Source organism: Aethalodelphis obliquidens, unplaced genomic scaffold (genome assembly GCF_003676395.1).
Source record: "Aethalodelphis obliquidens isolate GAN/ISIS:26980383/991018 unplaced genomic scaffold, ASM367639v1 scaffold22, whole genome shotgun sequence".
Lineage (NCBI taxonomy): Eukaryota > Metazoa > Chordata > Mammalia > Artiodactyla > Delphinidae > Aethalodelphis > Aethalodelphis obliquidens.
This window is the reverse complement of record NW_020837966.1, coordinates 15,505,740-15,520,717: the sequence shown is the minus strand read 5'-3', so window position 1 is coordinate 15,520,717 and position 14,978 is coordinate 15,505,740. Positions and strand designations below refer to the sequence as shown.

General features: G+C 39.4%; 1 protein-coding gene across 1 annotated transcript in view; it reads right to left on the bottom strand.

Annotated features, from left to right (window-relative positions):
* TAFA1 (TAFA chemokine like family member 1) overlaps positions 1-14,978 on the bottom strand; it is a 776,700-nt gene that overhangs the window by 694,793 nt on the left and 66,929 nt on the right. The window contains exon 3 of the mRNA XM_027121352.1: positions 6,749-6,899. The gene's annotated coding sequence lies outside the window, so the exon portion shown is untranslated. The remainder of the gene's footprint in view (positions 1-6,748; positions 6,900-14,978) is intronic.

Here is a 14,978-nt window from a genome sequence, read left to right as displayed (position 1 = left end):
ACAAGAATATGTCACTGACATCACCTCTCCTGCTCCAGGGCAATCGAGAAGGCTCAAGTCCATTATCATAATCATGAAAAGATTTCTTTTGATTGTATTATGCCCAGAGAGGCAGTTTAAAAGGTGGGTTGGAAATGGAGGAGGGGGGTCTACCACTGCAGGAGAATAGTAGACTCCTTTTGATCAGCAATACTCCTCACATCAGGAGATACATACATATCATCTTAAGAGAGAAATACTGGCCAGCACAACTTTATGAAACACAGGCCAGATGTTGGCAGAAATACTGATTTTGTCACCTCTCTTTCATGTGTTGGTATGAAGAGGAGATTGTTTTAAAATGACCTTTCCTCAACAAGCATTATATCTAATGAGAGATTTGGGCACATGCACCACCTGTTATAATTCAAGGCACAGTGTGAAGAGGGCCTGCCAGAGAGTTGGTGCTCAACAAGTACAAGCTGGATGAGAACTAACATTTATTTAAGGTGTATGCATAGCAAGCATAATGTTTACACACATTCAATCCTCACAATAACTTTATCAACTATATATTACTATTACACTTATTTTAAAGGCAAAGAAAATAGGGCTTCATAAAGTCAAGTAACTTGTTCAAGGTTACATAAATTTGTTTCTGGAACCTGATCTTGAACTAACGAAATCTGGCTCCAGAGCTTGTGATCTTAACTACTATGTATTACAGCCAATGAATGGATGGATAGATGGATGGATGGATGGATGGATGGATGGATGGATGGATGGATGGACAAACTGATAGATGGAATAACCAAAATACTGTGGTCATGTAGGGGAAGGAGTAAGTACATATGACTAGCTCATAGAGAAGGCTAAACAGAAGAGGTGACGTTTGACCTGAGTCTTGAAGAAGACAGATGTTTCCAGGTGGAGGAGAGGGAGATGGACTTCCCAGGCTGGCAGAGAGGCATGAGCAAAGACACAGACATCCAAGTTTCCATGAATCTAGAGGATGACAGGTAGTCCTACGTAACTAGGGCACAGGTCATCCAGGCCAGCAGCCCAGAGAAGAGGCTGTTGAGTGAGACTGCATGGTAAAGGAGTCTGGAATGTATGTTGAGTTTGGGTTTTCTTCAGCAGGTAGTAGAAAACCTTCAAAGATTTTTTTTAATGGTGGATAACATTTATCGAGGACTTAACTGTGAGAGCCATGAAGTGTTAAAATCCTCCCAAGAACCCTGTCGAGGTAGATGCTAGCTATTATTCATCTATTTTACAAGTAATGAAGTTGAAGTTCAGAGAGGTTAAATCACCTGCCTAAAGTCATATAGTCTAGAACTATTTGTATCTGTATTTGGACCCCGGCAGTCCTCCAGAGCTACAGAGCTAAACAGAGCAAGAGAGTGGCATGATTTTATGTGTGTTTAAAGAGAGAACTATAGCAGCAGTCTGGATGAGGATGAACCTTAAGATAAGGAAACTAATTGGGAGGTTGTTTGTGTTTAAGAGAGCCTGGGGAAATGAGCTAAAGCAGGGTTTCTCAACCTTGGCACTATTAACATTTTGGGTTAGAGAATTCTTTGTTGTGGGAGCCTGTCCTGAATATTGCAGAATGTTTTGCAACATCCCTGGCCTCTACCCAATGGATGCCCTGTAGTATCCCCCTTCAAGGTGCAACAAAGGAAAATGTCTCACTGGAAGGCAGACTATCCCTAGTTGAGAATCAATGAGTTAAGGCAATGATGGGGGATTGGAAAACAGGGGACATTTCAGAAATAGGATCAACAGAACCAAGGGATCAAAAGGTGGCGCACTCAAAGATATGTCCAGATGTATGACACAGTCCTGGTAACAGTCAAGGCAGTAAAGACCCAGGGTTCAGCTCAGGGTCTAAATTTAGCAGGCCTGGGTTCAAAATCCAGTGTTGCCATTTACCATTGGGTAATCTGGAGAAAATTACTTATGCTCTCCAGGTCTTAAAAAGAAGAGCCTAATAGCACTTACCTCCAAAAGTTGTTGTGAAGATTGAAACAGAATACCATGAGTCAAGTGTTTAGCAGAGTTTCTGGCACTTAGTAATTGCTCAATAAACAGTACTACTAGCCAGTAAGGTAAACACAGGGAAGCTTCTTCAACCTCAGGTTGTGGAATCCATGGTTTGAGAGGTTTTTAGTGAGTGGACACTGTGAACTCTAAAAACAATTTTCCACTCAGTGGAATATGTCTCCCGACTCCTTAAAGTTAAGTTGAAAAAAAGAATATATAACTGAATATTTGGTTTTATATTAATTGTGAGTGTCTGGTATATATATGTATGTATGTGTATGCCTCTGTATTTCTAGGTATACTTGTGCATGTACACATAAACATATACTAATTAGGTCATTGAAATCACATTAAAACATTAATACTAATTATCACTAGATGTTAGATTATGGGTGAATTTAACTTTTATCTCTATTATTTCTGTTATCCTTCACAATTTTTCTATAATGAATAAGTATGACTTTTATAAATAAGGGACAAAAGTACATGTTCTAAAATACCTTCCCTTAAAATATATGGATTGAAATCCTACTATGTGTCAGATACTACACTAGAAACTAAGGATACAACAATGAGAACTCCTGCCCTCAGCCCACCCCCCCCACACACATACACATAAAGGGGAACAAAAAAAGCAACAAAAACCACCTGAAACCACATGTGCACATACCAGAAAGCTGGAACTTGAAAAATCAAGTTCAAATGTAACTATGATACTCCAGAAGCAACAAAAATGATGAGCTCCGTTGACACCATCCTAATCATGTTTTTAAGTCTGACAGAAGATTCAAAAGAATTTTCTAATTCTCCTATTTTGCAAGGGTTCAGTAGGAAACTCCACTGTTCCCTCCTTTTTAAGATTTTGCTTCCTCTTATTTAGTAATTCCTATCCTGAGGGAATATAATACAATTCTGCAATGTCCTAATCAACTTTGAGTCTAATTAGTAGAGATAGCTCCCCTGGAAACTACAATCCTCCACAGGGAGACTTATTTCAGTAACAAAGGCTTTCTTTAGACAGTATATAAGGGGGTTTCTATTTCAAAGTACAAACCCTTGCCTCGCTGCACATTCAGGGAAATTTAGAACAGTATGTATTTTTCTGAGCTCCCACAGACTTAACGAAAACAATTTGGGCCTCTGGAAAACTCTCCAACATCTTGACTGTGTGTGTCAGCACAACTGATATGCCTGCCTTTGACTCACTATAACAAGGAGATTCTAGCTCAAAGTTGTCAGTTTCAGTTTCAACTGGTGTCTGTGTGAAGAGTAATGGAAATGATCAATTAAGGGTGCTCACTCTACCCTCTATATCTTTTTAAATTAAGTACATACTGAAATGATGGACTTTATACAGATGACAGTATAGGCATTCTGTGTCTACCCCTGTCATTTATTCTCACTGCTGTATTTCTGGAATTAGGATTCATGTTCTGTCATCTTGAATATTTTAATACTTTACTGATCTCATATGTGTTTAGCCATAGGAGGAAAGCAGTAAAATAAAATTTTATAGCCAACAAAGTCCTTTATACCTAAAGTTTATTGCACTTTTTATATTGTGTTTAACAACACATGGCTCCTTGAGACTCTGAAATAAACATAGCTTCCTCAAGTCGCAGTGGGCTTGTGCTCTTTCATTTCTTGTTGAGAGTTGATTCCATCGTCACGATAAAAAGAATTCCTGATAACTGGCCAGAGAGGTTGCAATTCTATCAGGCAGGTGCTTCTTTCTCTAAAAGTGTTAAGACAACCTTAAAGCTCCTTTGTGTTAGAAAAATGCCCCATTTTTTTATTTGCTCCCAAAATACAGGTATTCTCCATTCAAAGTGACCCTTTTCCATGGACTCCCCAGATTACATTCAATTTCAATCAATAAGTCAGGGATCAATCAATTGATGAGATATGAAGGAGCCCATTGACTCCTAAAGTAGTTGATATTTTCCAGCAACAACTTTTCTCACTGGCTAGGGTCTTTAAAATTTTATGATAATGATAAAACTATTGTTTTATGTAGTGATGATTTCTTGGAGTAATTAACACTATCTTATTTTTGTTCTTTGGTTTGCAAAGTTGGCATGGTGGCCCAAGAAGTGAATAGAGAATTGCAATATGGTTCAGGACATTAGAGTAGTTTCTATTGCTCCCTGATTGAGCTAAATAACTGGTTTGGGGGATTTTTCAGTGCTTGTTGTTGTTGTTGTGTATATGAGTAAAAAGCAAACAAGGGCTTCCCTGGTGGCCCAGTGGTTGAGAGCCCGCCTGCCGATGCAGGGGACACGGGTTCGTGCCCCAGTCCAGGAAGATCCCACATGCTGCGGAGCGGCTGGGCCCGTGAGCCATGGCCATTGAGCCCGCGCGTCCGGAGCCTGTGCTCCGCAATGGGAGAGGCCACAACAGTGAGAGGCCCACGTACCAAGAAACAAAAACAAAACAAAACAAAAAAAAAGCAAACAAACAAAAAACCTCTAGGTTTTTCCGTAATACAAGTTGCAGACAGAATTGCCATCCCAGAAGAGTATAATGTAATGAAAATATCATTGAACTGGCTTCAATTCCAAGTTCTCATGATATTATTCTGGGGAGGGTGAATGCAAATTATTTCATTGCCCATGTGTTAAAAACTGAATTTAAAAAAATAGATTAGATTTCACAATTTGTATGGAAACACAAAAGATCCCAAATAGCCAAAGCAATCTTGAGAATGAAAAACAGAGCTGGAGGAATCAGGCTCCCTGACTTCAGACTATACTACAAAGCTACAGTAATCAAGACAGTATGGTACTGGCACAAAAACAGAAAGATAGATCAATGGAACAGGATAGAAAGCCCAGAGATAAACCCACACACATAAGGTCACCTTATCTTTGATAAAGGAGGCAGGAATGTACAGTGGAGAAAGGACAGCCTCTTCAATAAGTGGTGCTGGGAAAACTGGACAGGTACATGTAAAAGTGTAAGATTAGATCAATCCCTAACACCATACACAAAAATAAGCTCAAAATAGATTAAAGACCTAAATGTAAGGCCAGAAACTATCAAACTCTTAGAGGAAAACATAGGCATATGACATAAATCACAGCAAGAGCCTTTTTGACCTACCTCCTAGAGAAATGGAAATAAAAACAAAAATAAACAAATGGGACCTAATGAAACATCAAAGCTTTTGCACAGCAAAGGAAACCATAAACAAGACCAAAAGACAACCCTCAGAATGGGAGAAAATATTTGCAAATGAAGCAACTGACAAAGGATTAATCTCCAAAATTTATAAGCAGCTCATGCAGCTAAATAACAAAAAAACAACCAAACAAATCCAAAAATGGGCAGAAGACCTAAATAGACATTTCTCCAAAGAAGATATACAGATTGCCAACAAACACATGATAGAATGCTCAACATCATTAATCATTAGAGAAATGCAAATCAAAACTACAATGAGATATCGTCTCACACTGGTCAGAATGGCCATCATTAAAAAATCTAGAAACAATAAATGCTGGAGAGGGTGTGGAGAAAAGGGAACACTCTTGCACTGCTGGTGGGAATGTGAATTGGTACAGCCACTATGGAGAACAGTATGGAGGTTCCTTAAAAAACTACAAATAGAACTACCATATGACCCAGCAATCCCACTACTGGGCATATACCCTGAGAAAACCGTAATTCAAAAAGAGTCATGTACCAAAATGTTCATTGCAGCTCTATTTACAATAGCCCGGAGATGGAAACAACCTAAGTGTCCATCAACAGATGAATGGATAAAGAAGATGTGGCACATATATACAATGGAATATTACTCAGCCATAAAAAGAAACGAAATTGAGCTATTTGTAATGAGGTGGATAGACCTAGAGTCTGTCATACAGAGTGAAGTAAGTCAGAAAGAGAAAGACAAATACCGTATGCTAACACATATATATGGAATTTAAGAAAAAAAATGTCATGAAGAACCTAGGGGTAAGACAGGAATAAAGACACAGACCTACTAGAGAATGGACTTGAGGATATGGGGAGGGGGAAGGGTAAGCTGTGACAAAGCGCGAGAGAGGCATGGACATATATACACTACCAAACGTAAGGTAGATAGCTAGTGGGAAGCAGCCGCATAGCACAGGGAGATCAGCTCGGTGCTTTGTGACCACCTAGAGGGGTGGGATAGGGAGGGTGGGAGGGAGGGAGATGCAAGAGGGAAGAGATATGGGAACATATGTATGTGTATAAGTGATTCACTTTGTTATAAAGCAGAAACTAACACACCATTGTAAAGCAATTATACTCCAATAAAGATGTAAAAAAAAATGGATTAGATTCATTTATGAGTTCCTTTCCTACTCCAATTTTCCATAGTTCTAAATAAAATACATTAAACTTATTTGATCCCATTGTGTCATTGTCAGAATTTCATCTGTTCATTTGCTCATTCATATCTCCTACCAAGATTTATTAAACAACCAACATTCATTAAGACCTCACATAACCTGAATTTGTCTTCACCACCAACGCTTCCAAACAGGATATACTTCAGGATATTTTGGGGACAAAGAGTTAAAGATAATGTTAACTGCCATACAGAAATAAACCACTGATGTCCTTGGTCTTACTGAGCTCTTGACCTATTTTCCTGCCTGAATGGCCGGGAAAAAAATTTCAAAAGCCTTTAACCCTCCTCAAACTCAGAAACAGAATATAAAAATATACACGCCCAATAGATATTCCTTACCACCTCTTCTTATCTTCAAAGATGAGATCATTGAGCCTTCGAATGAGAGTGGTTTTAGAAGGGTCACCATTTCTGGATGCTAACTTCAGATCTGCAGGACTCTTGGGCCATTGCTGTCAGTTGCTGAGTTTCTACAAGGCCATCTTAAGAACTGAAATATAGCAGAACGAGTGGAGTTTAGTTTTTGGATTTTTTAATGAATTGTTTCCCCTGATATCCTCGTGGTCAGGAAGCTCATTGGATTGTCTACCTTTTATGTCTTCAGTGTAAAGTATGTTTTCTAGTCTGTCTCCTATTGAGCTGGAAATAATGCCTCTTATGCCCCTTTGAACAGCCCTTCTTACTCTTGAATACGGTTGTTAAGGTGCCCTTCAACTATCATTACTATAAGCCATGTATCCCTTGCAATAAACATCATTAAAAACTGCTCCAGGGTCTTCTTAAAGTAATGTGAGATTTTTACATTTTTATGCCTGGCGTGGGTAATGTTAAAAAGTAGTACTGGGATGGGAAAGTAGGTGGGATGTCAAAAGATACCCTCCATCCTTAACGCTCCCTTGATGGAAATGACAGCCTTATTTGTTTTGTTAACCAGTGTATAATTAAAAGTCAATATTCAAGATCATAATAAAAATCTGTATAACTGCTCATGTTGTGAGACTGAGGCTTGGAAGGAAAATCTATGAAAACGCAGCCTTGTGTAATTTACAAGCAATCTGTAATAAAACGTTTGCTTTCAACATTATCTGCAAAATGGTCTGTATATTACCAGCATAAATCCATACTACTTGGAGGCTGTAGACAAATGTCCAAAGGCAAAGTTCACGTGGAGGTTATCTGCCTCTGAGATAACCGCAGAGGTTCTGAGCGGGGCAGTGCTATCTAGAGGAGATAATTTGTGGTTTACTTCTCCAAGTCTCAAGTACCTTGTGCAGAAATGAGTTTAGTTCCTGAGAGGGTATCTGTCATATCCAAGTAGGAAACGAATACCATTGCAGGGTTGTACCCGTTGCAAAAAGAATATAGCTTTTGTCCTCAGTGTGAAACAAAGGGAAGATTCTTAACAATTAAAAGTCCTGAATGAACCTTCTGTTCACAAAAAAAAGGGAGATACTTGATGCTTTGTAAAACACTGATTCACTGGGCAGTAGTGTGATGTCTTATTTCAAGTCATCAGTGAATTCGGTGCTCAAGTATATGAAACTTTCATGAAGTTGTACCTTGGATTCTGATTTAACAATATATATATATATATATTTTTTGCATTACGCGGGCCTCTCACTGTTGTGGCCTCTTCTGCTGTGGAGCACAGGCTCCAGATGCGCAGGCTCAGTGGCCATGGCCCACGGGCCCAGCCGCTCCGTGGCATGTGGGATCCTCCCGGACCGGGGCACGAACCCGCGTCCCCTGCATCGGCAGGCGGACTCCCAACCACTGTGCCACCAGGGAAGCCCTAAGAATAATTTTTTATGCATAGGAAAAAATCTAATAGCAATGGGGGGAGTACTGAAACACCCCAGAAGAAAAGTTTTCATGGGAGGACTGATACCTTTCAAGGCAAGAAAATGGGCTTTGGATAATATTTGATTCCCTGACATTAGCTAAGGGTTGTTGCTTCTTGCCATTTAAATTAGACTCTAAGGTGGTGTTAGGGAGAGGGTCTCTCTATTGTCACTTTGTCTCCTTTCCCACCCCTTTGTCACCTCTTTCCAGCAGCAGAAGGGACTTCGAATCTTGTCTGGTGATGACTACTAAGATCTATTTATGGTAAAGTCCCAGTTTTAGAACTCCAGGCTTTGCTTTTGATATGGAAATGGAAATTCTGAAATTTATAAATCTCCTTTCCCTCTCAGTACACTTGACTTTCAGGAACTATTGTCCTCTAGGGGAGTGGTTCTCAAAACCAGCAGCATTAGTATTACCTGGGAACTTATCAGAAATACAAATTCTTGAGTCCCACCCCAGACCCCCTGAATCAGAAACTCTGGATGGGTTTCTGGAGTAAGACCCGGTAATCTGTCTGTTAGCAACCCTCCCGGTGATTCTGATGCTCACTAAAGTTGGAGAACCATTGCTGCAGGGAGTCCAGAATATTCTCGTTGAGGCTCAGAGCCCAGCAATGACTTCTTTGTCCTGTGTGATACCTGTCCTTCCCTTAAGCCAATGAATGCTGTGAATTTCATTGATGGGGAATCACCGGGCAACATAATTTACTTAAATAAAAAACAGATTTATTTTGTATTTCAGAAACATTAATCCCTTTACACACGTCCTGTCCTGAAAGAGAACCTGGCAAGTCTATTAGGTCCCATTTTCAGCAGGATTTCTTATTCTTACAAATTTATGTCTCTTTCTCCTCATTGCTTCCAGAAAACATAGGCATTCCAAAGTCATCTGAAGCTCCAGACCAATTTCATACTTGAATTAGAGAAATAAAACATTCAGTACAGTGAATATAAAACTGGCATTCTGGTGACATAAATCTATAAACTGGGCCCATTGAACTCACTAGAACCACGTTAGTAAATGATCATGGTGAGGACCTCAAGACTCACAATTGCTTCTGAATTATGAAAAATAAAAATATATCAAGCTACGTTGCTTCTAGACTTAAGTAATAGGGGTATCCTGTTATCCTCTCCAGATTAAATAGTTCATCTCTATGTGTGTAGTTCAATGCAACATAGCTGATGTTGATTCAGTTTACTGGCAACTCTCTGAGTCCACATTTTGACCTAGCAAAGCCCTGCATTCCCTGTCTAAACCTGACAGGATATGGGGATTGAGGCCATGGATAACACTAGGAGGAAGGCTCTTGTACCAGAGTGACAGCTAAGGTCCTGGTTCCAAGACTGTGCATGGGGCACTACCACAAACATAAGAGTGCTACAGGGTATTTTAAATTTGTAAGAGTAACACAGCAATACTCCCCATCTGTTCACACTGCATGAATTACTAGCTTACAGTAATTCACAGCTTCAAAATTAGCTCCAGGGACTTCCCTTGTGGTGCAGTGGTTAGGAATCTGCCTGCCAATGCAGGGGACATGGGTTCGAGACCTGGTCCGGGAAGATCCCACAGGCCATGGAGCAACTGAGCCTGTGCACCACAACTACTGAGCCTGCACTCTAGAGCCTGTGAGCCACAACTACTGAGCCTACACACCACAACTACTGAAGCCCACATGCCTAGAGCCCATGCTCCACAACAAAGAGAGGCCACAGCAATGAGAAGCCCCCGCACCGCAATGAAGAGTAGCCCCCACTCGACGCAACTAGAGAAAGCCTGCGCACATCAACGAAGACCCAACACAGCCAAAAATTAATTAATTAATTAATAAAAACATTAGCTCCAGCTCCTCTGAGGACACCCTAGCTTCACAAAGCTGGGTTTTCAGAAGTTGCTGTGATAAAAAGCTAGTGCCCTGCAAAAATTGTTGTGGAACCGGAAATAAGGGTGTCAGTGTCCAATCTGAAGGCAAGATTTGAGAAGTTGTGCAGTGCCCTACAGGCACACACATCCATCAGTAAATAACTGTGATTATGTAAGAATGAAAGAAACATTTTTTTTCATTCAACATATATGTATTTTTTCAAATGGCTACTAAGTTGTTAGGACATAAATACATTATACATTTTAAAGTTTTTGGACCTAGCTACTTAACAAACAAAACTGTTAGGCATTTCTTTTGGCACAGAGGTACTATGAACCAAGAAAGTTCGTGAATCTCTGGGCCAGGGGATTCTTCTTATCTGGAACTACCAAGAATAAGATATTTACCACAGAGGTGAAGGCAGGGGTGGTAGGAGCCAAAGGCTGTCAGACAAAAGCTTATAGACAAGGTCAAGAATGTGGGGCTGCAACTCTCCTGAGTCCTTGCTTGGCCAAAAACTTGTACTGCCAGCATAGCAACAGTTTCTCTCTGCCTTGTATTATACTGAACTTTTACACATCAATCTCCTCCCTTAGAATGTAAATTCTTGAGATCTTTCCTTATTTGTTTCTCTATTTTCCCAGCACAACATCTTGAATGCTTTCTGAGAGATTGTCTTGGAATCAAGCAGCTTTTAGATTCAGTTGAGAACATACGTTCAGTATAATTCTTTAGTTATTCTTGCACCTCCCAGATTTCAGGTGGATGCAACCTCTGTGATGAGGCCTCATGTTACTCCCATGCACATTGGTGCTTGAGCAGATGTCACAATTCATGGTTTCTGTAACCTTGAGGCTTGGGGACCAATGGCCTGGCTGGCCCCACGTTTCAGAGTCCTGAACTTGTGTATACTCAGTGAATGAATGGATGGATGAATGGATGAAATCCTCAGAAGACTGAACTGTGTTTTAACATAACTGCCATTAGTCTTACAAGTCAGGAAATCAAAGGTAGCAGACAAGGGTGACCAGGACAACATTGCATGTCCATATCCCTGGGAAGTTCTCTCTTGAGAATTATACTCTTTTAAAGGGCTTCTCCAAAAACATCAGCTCGAAGATTCTGCCTATCTTAAGAGTCATTAAGATCTTTTTATCTTATGCAAACAAGATTTCCTGACAAATTCACTGAACATATGAACTCTTTCTTAATCTCCCCCTATACTCACCAGGAAGGACAGTGAGTTCTGTTTGGCATGGTCCTCTCTAAGTCATCTATACACATAAACATGATTGACCCAACTCTTGTATGTCTGAACGTATCTTCCCTGACTTTGCTCCACATAGATACCTAGTTATTGAGTAGAGGAGGAAGACTAAGTTTATCAGAATGATGCCGTGTAGTTCATTGATGCATCTGCTAGATTTTTTAGCAGTATGTGCTTGCAAATGGAGTGTATTCCAATGGTCCATTTGTAAATCAGTTATGTGGAACATGAAATTCATTTTTCCATTTAAAAAGTATTTATAAAAGGTGGTTACTTTTCCAGCTTAGCCCCCAAGCTTATTTAGCCTATAATTTTGCTAGAATAAGATATATTCACAAATGGGTTCACACTGCCTTAGTGTTCATGGTCAAATAAAGCAGAAAAAGTAAAATTAAATAATAAGTTTCCATTTTTAAATATATCTTGAAGGTCTATGTTTTGAAAAAGACAGTTTTAAATAAAAGGGATGAGATAGGTGAAGACTTTTAGAAAAATTCTGAAACAAATTTTGTGAAAAATCTGAACCTGTATAATCCCATCCCCAACTCAGAAGAGATACTTAACCCAGCAATAGCAGCAAGGATAGCCTTGGTATTCATAGGAGTAACTCTCCCCTGACCTCATTCTGTACTGCATTACCACCTCCTCCATGGGTAACAGATTCATGTTGATCTATCTTCCTGGCACCCTTCCCCCTTCATCGGTGATAGCCTTTCAATATTCCCTCAGGGGGAAAAATCCTAATCCTACTTCCACTTTAATCCTTCATGAAGTTTACTGACTCCATCTCTGAGGTTAAGAAATGTGCAGGGAATTTAGTTCTGGGTTGGCTAATCAGGGCATTTCAGCCTTCAACTTACTGATTGGTCCAGAGATGAGCACATGACCTTATCAGTTACAGTCAGAACCAAGGTGCATGACTTTTACCAGGACTCCTGGAAAAAAGACCTTCATTGCCCTACAGTTTCTAAGCTTGTAAGATGCAAGCCTGGTGCTGCTTATAAAACAGCAACAACAACAATAAGCAACCGCTGAGCCTACTTGGAAATTAAGCCAATACAGGAAGGTAGAGCCAAGGAACGTAGAAAGCTAAATTCTTGATTACAAATTTTAAACACCTGTGCCTCAAGCTTGTTCTTTAAATACATGAGCCAATGATTTTTCCTTTATGTTTCAGGCATTTTTAGTTGGCTTTCTGTCACTTTCAACCAAAAGAGTTGATTTATTTTACAACAAATGTCAACTTATAGTATATGTTTTAGACTGCTTCTGTGAGAATACCAAGGAAGACCCACACAACCTGTGTCCGGATTCTGATACCAGATGGGTTGGATTCCAGAGATTTACAAGGGGATTCGAATTAGAGGTCACTGGTTGTTCATATTTCTTGATTTGGGTCTCTTCCTACCATTGACCACCCATTGTTAGTGATGTTTTAGTCCTTCCTCCTCTGTCCCCAGGGAGATAGAGAAATGTAACAAATAGAGAAAAGGAGAATCAAAGAAATATAACAAAGAATTTTCTTTGATTAGAGAACTGAAGTTCTTTTCCTCTCTTTCCACTGTCAATATACATATCTTCACAAAACCACTTTAATCTCCCCAGGTCTTTGTTCTCATATTTGTATAAGAAGAGACCGTGATTCTGAGATTTCTGAAAGTAAATGAAGTTGTAAGGGAAAAGAATCATGAACCAGACTTAAAGCAAAGGCATGGGTAATCCCACTATTGAGCATGTATCTGGAAAAGACAAAAACTCTAATTCAAAATGATACATACACCCCAATGTTCATAGCAGCACTATTTACAATAGTCATGACATGGATGCAACCTAAATGTCCATCAACAGATGAATGGAGACACACACACACACACACACACACACACACACACACACACACACACTGGAATATTACACAGCCATAAAAAAGAATGAAATAATGCCATTTGCAGCAACATGGATGGACCTAGAGATTATCATACTAAGTAAAGTAAGTCATACAGAGAAAGACAAACATCATATGATATCACTTATATGTGGAGTCAAAAAAATAATGCAAATGAATTTATTTACCAAACATAAATAGACTCACAGACATAGAAAACAAAACTATTGTTACCAAAGAGGAAAAGGAGGGATAAATTAGGAGTTTGGGATTAACAGATACACACTACCCTATATAAACAACAAGATATATCTATATATCTATATCTATATCTATATCTATATATCTGAATCACTTTGCTGTACACCTGAAACTAACCCAACACTGTAAATCAACTATACTTTAATTTTTTAAAAAAGTTTGCTTTAAAAGAGGTGAATTTTATGGTATGTAAATTCTATCTCAATAAAGCTGTTAAACAAAACAAAACAAAACAAAGGCATGGGTACCAGTAAGAAAGAGATTTCCTGACCTGTAGTGAACTGAGGGGAGAGCAGTGAAAGATGGGAAAACTGGGCATGCCCTGGACACAGTCCCAGTGAAGGGGAAGACAGTGCTTCGGAGGAGGCAGTGAGTCAAATGATTCTTTGTGGGAGCCCACAGAACAGACCATCAGCTCCAGGCACAAGGCACTGAAGATTCATAAGGAGTGGTCCATAGACTGAAGGCTGTAAGGTTCACTTTCATGAATGCGCCCAAGAAGTCTATGTTTAATATATCTGGTCATTTATGATACTCCTATAGTAAAACCCAGATGAAAGAACACAACTTTTCATAACAGGGAGGTGGAAGGGGAGGAGAGATACTTTATGACAGAAGACGAAAATGAATACAACCCTGATTAAAATGAACAAGGTTTTTTAACTTACTGGAATAATTAGTTGACATTTGGTTATAAAATAAACCAACTTTATAGTGCTGATTTCTGCTCTTTCTACAACATTAATGTCCACAGAAAGGTTTTAATTCCAAGTGGAATGGGTTGTTGGTAGTATGTTAACAAGCTACTACTTAAAAAACAAAAAAACCAAAAAACATAACATGCACAAATTTAAATGCAGTAGTAAAAGGTCAGCCCTGAATTGTATATACAATGTATTTGTCAACATTTCCTTTTGAGATAATGTGATGCTAACTTTATTACCAAAACCTGCTTGACACCTGTTCTAGAGTGTTCTCTTGACTCAGGTAACAAACACATGAAGAGAAAATCTGTGTTTGTTTTTGTCTAATCTAGAGAAGCCAAGATGCACATTGTAATAATTTAAAAAGCATTAGCAATTAAATGACAGAGTTCAAGGGACTTCCATGTCAGGGAAGATAGAGTAGACATACTATTTCCTATTCCTCCTGCTAACTACAACTAAAAACCCTGGGCTTTACATATGACAGAAACATACGGAGACTCAGAAAGGTAGAGGGAAGAAGACAAATGAGCTGGGGGCCTTGGGACCCCAGGAACAACACAGTGGTAAGTGCCCTGGGTTTGTATCGTTTGGGGGTTTTTGAGTTTGTGTTTTGGCTTCCTGTATTCCAGTCAGAAGAAACTAGCAATCCAGAAATTCTAAAAAGCACAGGGAAAAAGAAGTCCCAACAAAATTCTGCTTGCTTCAGCCAAAGGCCAGCAAAAGGGCAGCCTAACAAG